An 8,256-nucleotide genomic window follows, 5' to 3' on the forward strand; every position below is an offset into this window, starting at 1 on the left:
GCGTGAGGAGAGGCTCCATTCCTATATTAATATCAAAGTATTGCAATTCTTGGATACTACTCTAGCAAGACACATACTCAAAAGGTGCATGACCTTGTAGTGCAGTGAAATATTTAACAGAAAAAATAGCAATGTTAATTATGTTATGTTGTAAAAGAAATTGTAAGTTAGATGGTAACGATTACTAAAAATTCAAAGATATAGATAAGGTGCGGCAAAAGTACCGCTACCATTTTGATTTGATACTAAGGTTTTGATACGCCATCTTAGTTATGTGACGTTTAGTTCAGTTTAGTTGTTTTAACCATTGTGATGAGCAGACGTCCAAAAATAGTGACAATGTTTATTGAAAATAATCGTTTCATTATTGCCACTTAGTGGAAACTACCTCAATGGTAGCGGTAGTTTTGTCCCACTTTGTATATATAACAGGTCAATTGAAAAGTTCTCAGCCTGAAACATAGATGGTACTACTAGAATTTAATCCATATGTTTTCTAGTCAACCCTAAGCCTCAAAAGATGCGTGTATAAATTTGACAGCTGTCGGAACATTAGTTTGTGAATTATAGAATTTTGAGTGAAGCAACTTTTGTTATTGCGAAAAATTGTTGGATAAAAAGAAATTTAGCGTGTTGATTCAATATTGCTTTTTGAAGGGAAAAATACAGTTGAAGCAAATGCTTGGCTTGATGTCCGGACACTGCTCCAGGAAAATCAACCATCAAGGCTTCGTATGCTAGGTTTAGACGTGGTGAAATGAGCACCGAAGACGGTGAACGCAGTGGACACCCAAAAGAGGTTGTTACCCACGAAAACATTAAAAAAATCCACAAAATGATTTTAAATAACCGTAAATTGAAATTGAATAAAATAACCCACACTCTAAATATATCAACTGAAGGTGTACATCATATCATTCACGAATATTTGGGTATGAGAAAGCTCTGTACAAAGTGAGTGCCGCGCGAGCTCACTTTTGAGCAAAAACAACGACGAGTTTATGATTCGGAGTAGTGTTTGAAGATGATCAAGCGTAATAAATCTGAGTTATTGCGTCGATATTTGACAATGGATGAAACATGGCTCCATCATTTCACCCCGAAGTCCAATCGACAGTCATCCAAATGGTCTGCACACGATAAACCCGCTCCAAGCGTGGGAAAACGCACCAGTCGGCTGGCAAGGTTATGACGTCTGTATTTTGGTATGTATATGGAATAATTTTCATTGACTACCTTGGAAAAGGAACGACCATCAATAGCGACTATTACATAGCATTATTGGACCGTTTGAAGGACGAAATCGCCGAAAAACGGCCGCATTTGAAGAAAAAGGAAATGCTGCTTCACCAAGACAATACACCGTGCAAATCCATGAATTGGGCTTGGAATTGCTTCCTCATCCACCGTATTCTCCAGATCTGCCCCCCAGCGACTGTGGCCTGTTTTGAAGCAAATGATATATCGTACTACAAAAATGGTATCGAAAAGTTAGAAGGTCACTATAATCAGTATATCACCCTTGAAGGGAATTATGTTACTTAATTGTTTAGTTGTAGGAATAAAAAAAAGTAATTTAGCCAAAAAAATGTGCTTTACTGTGGTAGACCGAGGACTTTTCAATTGACCTGAATATATATATATATATATATATTCAGGTCAATTGAATCATGTAATTATAACAAATTGTTTAGCAGTACTGCCTGCGTTAATCTGTACATTGATTCAAAATGATTTATTTGAAACAAATTGTTTGGGCGTACTAAAACCTGTTTATTTTTTTGCCACCTGAGGTTCTAGCAGGTAAATACAGACGCGATATTAAATTTACCATTATTAAAGTAATCGAACGAAATTAAAACGATACAAATCCGTAATATGTGCGTTTTAATTAGAAACCATAGATTGCATCGAAACACAACACACAACTCTAAGTACCTCATTTAGTCGTACGATTACGATTTAACATTAATGTTGGATCGATAGCCGTTAATAACACAGTTCTATTGTTTTACTTTAATTGAACATATGGTCTATCACGAAATCAAAAGTTGGACGGTCCATCCGTCAATTAGTTTAATATTTATGGACAGCGAGGGATATAATTGGCCGGAGAGCTGACAATTCATTTTTCTTTGTTCCCTGCGACGGCTCGATTCTTTCTTTAAAATATGCAAAATCGTTATAATAAAGGTTTTTATTTTTATACTAAAAAGCTCTTGTAAAAGTAACACATGCTTGTTGTCTTTATTAAATATTAAGTGACAATAATTATTGAACAGAAATATCAAAATAAGATTCATTTGATTAATGACAGTTAGTCCTATTTAAAATTCTTTCAATAAAAAAAACAGATGTCACGGTATTTTTATAAGAGAAATTAGTATCATTATATTGGGGCTACTGACTCTTTATCTAGCTAATTATCTAGATTAAGAATAATCCAAATATTTGCTAGCTATATTTTATATGTTATGTTACAAATATTTAAATAAAATTTTTGGTTATTTGTGGGTTAAGTGAAGCTATTGTAATTTTGTTGTTTTCAGTTTCAATTCAAGTTATTTAATTACCAAAAAGCCTCGTCGATTTATTAAAATTAACTAATAACAAAGATATATTTTAAATAAATTTATGAAAATAGCAGAGCTTACTCAACAATATAAGAAGCTAAAGCAGGTGTACCACAAGGAAATGTACTGGGACCAATGCTTTATCTACTCTACAATTGTGATATACCGCAAATGGAGAATATTAGGAGGCAATAGTGACGAAGCCTCACGAAACATGCAACAGGCAAGGGACAATATTGATAATTGGACACAAGCTTGGAAAATAAGAATTAATGAAAGTAAATCTGTACATGAGCAGTTCACCTACAATCAGACCATATAAGCACCAATAACATTAAATAATACTATCATTCCATACAGCAATAACGCTAAATATTTCGGAATGAATCTTGATGCAAAACTTTGCTAGAAGGAATAAATAAAGAAGAAAAGAAAAGAACTGGAATTGAAATATAGGAAAATGTATTGGCTAATTGGAAGAAAATCACAATTATCAGTACATAATAAATTGTTATTATATAAGCAAATACTGAAACCTATATGGATATACGGAGTTCAATTGTGGGGATGTTCTGCAAAGAGTAACATAAATAAAATACAAATTTTTCAGAACAAAGTCCTGACAGGTCCACTATAGGACAGATTACCTACATAGGGACCTTCAGATACCCACGGTCAGTCAAGAAATCAAGAGAATTGCAAGGGGGCATGAGGAAGGACTCCATTCTCATGAGAATATTGAAATATTGCAGCTATTGGATACCACCAGAACAGGACACAGACTCAAAGGAATCAAACCATCTGATTTTGTGTAGTGTTGTTTAGTGAGGTGCATATAATAAAAAATACAGCAATGACATGTATAAACATTATTTCACCAGAGACTGAGATAGGGCAGATGGGTCTTCTTAGTGATATACCTAGATTTAAGTTAGCATAAAGACAAATTGTAGGTTAGACGGAAACGACTAGTAACAATGTAATAATTAAATAATTATAAAAAAATTAAAATAGCTAAGATAGTTATAAAAAGTTAAATAAAAGAAAATTAAATACTTGGCATATGAAAATGCCAAATTATAAAATCGTTAAAAATTTTAATAAATTTTTAATAAAGTTAATTCTATTTATTAGTTTTATTTAATACATAAAATGTGTTCATTGATTAATTTTTGTTCTGATAAAATTCAGTTTACTGAGAACAATTTACTTTGTATAAAAGATTTTAATTTTAAAAATAGAGACAAGTAAATCTAAAACTGAAATAATAACAATTCAACATAAACAAAAATAATGTAAAAGCTTTATTTCTGTAAATATCGGATAATTTATATTTCTTAAAATAAACTATAAATTAATTCATTTTAATTTAACTTTTAAAATTATTATTTTAATAAATATTTGTTCTGATTAAAAAATCAGTTCTATAATAAGTTATAGGTTACAGAGGAGTAGAAATATTTCATAATTACTATTAATTAGAACAATTTTTACATATTGCAAAAATTACGTTAATAAGAAATAAATACAAGAAAATTTTTATAAAATAAAACAGAAATAATTATAGCCAATAGCACAATAAAACAAATATAAAGAGTTAGCTTCTGAAAATGTGTGGTTATTTATATTTCTTAAAAAACCTTCTTCATTGGTTAATTTTTGCTCTGTTCTACTAAAAATTACTATTCTAAAATAATTTGCAAAAAACACAAAGCAATAACAATGCTGTTTAATAATTGTCAAACAGAGTACTTGTATATATAAAGTATATTAACAAAGGAATATAGAGACACAAATACTCTCTATAGAGAATTAGTAAGACAAATTTAAAAACTTCAATGCTCAAAATGTGAGAATATTTGCATAAATTATTATTTTAATATTCTGAAATGTATTATATATATGTAAATATTAATAAAAATTTAAGTATTAAAAATTCTGCAAGAAGTAATATAGGACACTAATGTTATTAATGTTAATTAGAACACTTGTTTATATATAAAACATATTATAATAAAAAGAAAATGGATATATGAGAATAACCTGTAAAGAAAGTTAAAGAAAGCTAATTACGAATCTTGACTACTGTAAATGTCTGATTATCTGAATTAATTATTTTAATTAATTTGTATTTATTATCTAGCAATTATTAATTTTATTAGTGTTACATTCAAGGCAAAATTTATAATAAATGCATTATTTTATTGCATGTGTTAACTAAATAATATTTCGATCAATATTAGTTTTTTCAAAGCCTGTTAATTAGCACGCAAGTATATTTAATATAACAAAAAAATAGAGGCATTTGAAAATTTGATATGTGATCATTATTACCAATTAATAATTTTAATCAATTATAGATAATCTAATATAATGTTTGATAATAATTGGTATAAAAAATATGCTTTTATTAGAATAGACTAAAACAAAAAGATAAAAGTAATGAATTTGCAAGAAATGTTCTTATTTGTCGATGATATTTCTGAAAATGTCTGATCAGTATTAATTAATAATTTTAACCAATTTTTACATGATCTAATATAACAATAATTGTAATAAGATACATAAAAAAATATGCATCTGTTTTAAACTAAAAAACAATAAAAATTAATGTTACTAGTAATAAAAATATTACATACATGATGCATCTTGGGTGCATTCATTATTAAAACAAAGAAAATTCGAACTTGCTGTTAATGTTAATATTAATAATAAAAATGTCTGTTAATGGTATTTCTGAAAAATTTGGTAGAGGGTGTAACCAACATCAGTATATTAACAAAGAAATGACACTTGAAAATCCTGTATAGAAAATTAAACCCAATTTTGAAAATATCTCATCGTTTCTATAATATAATAATATAATAATAATTAATAATGACATATATCAAAAAATATGCTTTTTTTACTATAAGAAAAACAGATCAATATTAATGTTTTACTAAAGTTAAAAAACATTACAGATGCGAGGCATGTTGTGTGGGTTATTAAACCAAAGCAATTTGGAACTTTATTTTTATTTGTCGATGTTATTTCTGAAATATTTCTTAGAAATCCAACACAAGTAGATTAACAAATACATAGAGGCACTTGAAAATATTTTACATAAAATGATTCAAAATAAATTCTGAAAAAGTCTGATCAGTTGTATCAATTAATAACTTTAATCATTTACAAATGATCAATATATTAATTAATAATACATTATCAAAACATATGCGATTAATGTATTATGATTATTAAAAAATATTACACATAGGAAGCATTTTGTGTGTATTATCAAACTACTCCAATTTAGAAACTTGATTTTTATATTAAAACGCTTGAAAATTATTATTTGTTAATGATGTTGGTGAAAATTTTTGTAAATTCGAGCTATAATAAAAATCCACTGAACTGAAAACTTTTGCATGAAAAAAACTTACCTGTTCGGTTTAATTTAAGAGCGAGAATACGAAATCCAAAAGCAACTCAAATCAAACGACTGTACGATTGAGACAGTTCGAGAACTCCTTCCTTCACTTGCGTCGTGACGTGAAATGATGAAAAAAACCGAAGCTTTCCGTGTGTACTACCGCCTTCGCCACTTCTGGAAACGCACTGGGTGCAATCTAGTGGCCTATGTCCGGTTTTATGTCGCTCGTCAGGCATGCTTCTCGGATGAAGATGGACTGGATCGTGCATCGCGATGGTGGGGGGTGGGACCAGTCGGCGACGAAGCTAAGTGACTCGCTAAAGTTGATTAATCGCCGAAAAGTTCGTTTGTTTTGTTTTTTGGGTTCGATTGGTCAGTTAGAGGTTAAGAACTGAAAAGTGAATTAAACTATATTGTAATATAACTAATACTACAAAATATACATAATTTATTAGGGGTCTTTTTAGTTGTATGTCTATAATTATGCTTTCAGGACTTACGATACTTTTTATTGATATTATTAATACATTTTGATTAAAATAACTAATAATTCTTAATAGATACCATCGTTTACACGCTTACTACTATACTCGGCGAGTAAATTTATTGTAATGGAATAATAATATAGCCATGCGTTGTTATAACTTTTTAAGGTTTAGTTCTTATATTTCTTATAAATGGAAAATATGATAAAATAAAAATAACAACATAATTTGCCTAGATGGAACATATGGGACAAATAGAATAAATTACTAATTATTAATAATTATTTATAAATATTTTAAGCCGCTGATAAATATTAAGATGTTCAATAATTAATGAATTTAAATAAATCTGAATCTAAATTTAAATTTCCACTAAATCGGTTCTGTTGAACTTGAGATATATCAACAGTCCCGAAAAAAGATAATTGTAAAAAGGAAACATGAAAGGCATATTATTGAAGGGTTAGTTCTGAAGATATGAAAACATAAATTTAGAATAGCCCCTAAGGAAGACTGGGGCCCCGGGGTTGTCGCGCCCGTATCCTTCAAGCTGATGCTAAGATAACCTCCTGGGGGTAATAATTTTTTAGTTAGAATCATTTTAAAATAATATATTTTCGCTACTAAAATAATGTAAATAAAGAAGATATTAATTACAAAAATATAGTTAGCAGCCTTGTTTTGACTACTTTTTACTATCGACTGTTTCAGTCGTGGACTTTCAATTACTGTTTTCGGACCTATATATAAAATAATATTTTCGGAAAATAATATGCCGAGTGTATGCTTCCGCAGATTTATATGTAATATATATGGTTTTATGTATTGTTTGTAGTATGATTGTAAATAACAATATATTGTACGTTAATAATAGCAGCATTGTGGAACTCTATTTTTCAAGATTATTTGAAACATAACTTTGGCTGCATTTATGTTATCTTGGCAACTATTGGGTTTCTGTGTGGTTGACTTATTCGATATTCTAGGTCTCTCAATATTTGTCCAAGCCTTTTGAATGCTAAAATTTCATTCATTCAAGTTTTAACAAATAATAATCTTAAAATATCCCTTATTAGCGATAAATAAAAATATTATTGTATTTAAAAAAGGTGGTTAAATGGTTAGCTCATAAAGATTGATTGAGAAAATACAATTCAAATATTTAGCACTCTTTACTCAACCTACTCTACCTTTAAAATCTAATCAAATATACGAAATATAAAAAAAATATCATCATTCAAAAAGAAACTGTTATTTTAATGGTAATACATTCTAGCGATGTTCTCTTTCCTTTTCTTTCCCCAGGGCAGTTCGCTATGGCACTGTGGAATGAGTGAGTAAGCACACGGTGGAATGAAGTAGAAATAAACCAATTACTTTTAATATATTATGGCAGTGTTTGATTAAATATATTTGGAACCACTATTCCATTCCTTTTTCATACTGTCACTTGTCAATTTATTATAATAAATTATTTAAAATCAACTGATATGTATAGCGCAGAGAATAAATAATCAATAGAATTATGTCCCTCCTTTCCTATCTCAAAATTAGTAACTTAAGAAATTCGCACATCTCCGTCTGTTATCAAGAATAGAAAAACATTTGATTGAAATAGTAATTACTATTTTCGGTCGCGAGTTTTATTACTATCGACTAATTCGACTGTTTTGCGACGATTATTTGGCAGATGTTTTCTGAATTTCGAGAGATGAAACGCGCGGCAACTTAAACGATCTCTATGTTCGATGATGTAAACAGTACTTGACAATGCGACGCTAGA

At 29.2% G+C, this 8,256-nt stretch overlaps 1 protein-coding gene across 1 annotated transcript in view; it reads right to left on the reverse strand.

Moving 5' to 3' along the window:
- Positions 1 to 6,224, reverse strand: part of CAH1 (Carbonic anhydrase 1) — an 87,829-nt gene extending 81,605 nt beyond the window's left edge. Inside the window, exon 1 of the mRNA XM_076416662.1 lies at positions 5,999 to 6,224. The gene's annotated coding sequence lies outside the window, so the exon portion shown is untranslated. The remainder of the gene's footprint in view (positions 1 to 5,998) is intronic.
- Positions 6,225 to 8,256: the final 2,032 nt, after the last annotated feature.

This window comes from Rhynchophorus ferrugineus, unplaced genomic scaffold (genome assembly GCF_030347505.1).
Source record: "Rhynchophorus ferrugineus isolate W39M unplaced genomic scaffold, kcgeb_rfMv2 rfM10, whole genome shotgun sequence".
Classification (NCBI taxonomy): domain Eukaryota; kingdom Metazoa; phylum Arthropoda; class Insecta; order Coleoptera; family Curculionidae; genus Rhynchophorus; species Rhynchophorus ferrugineus.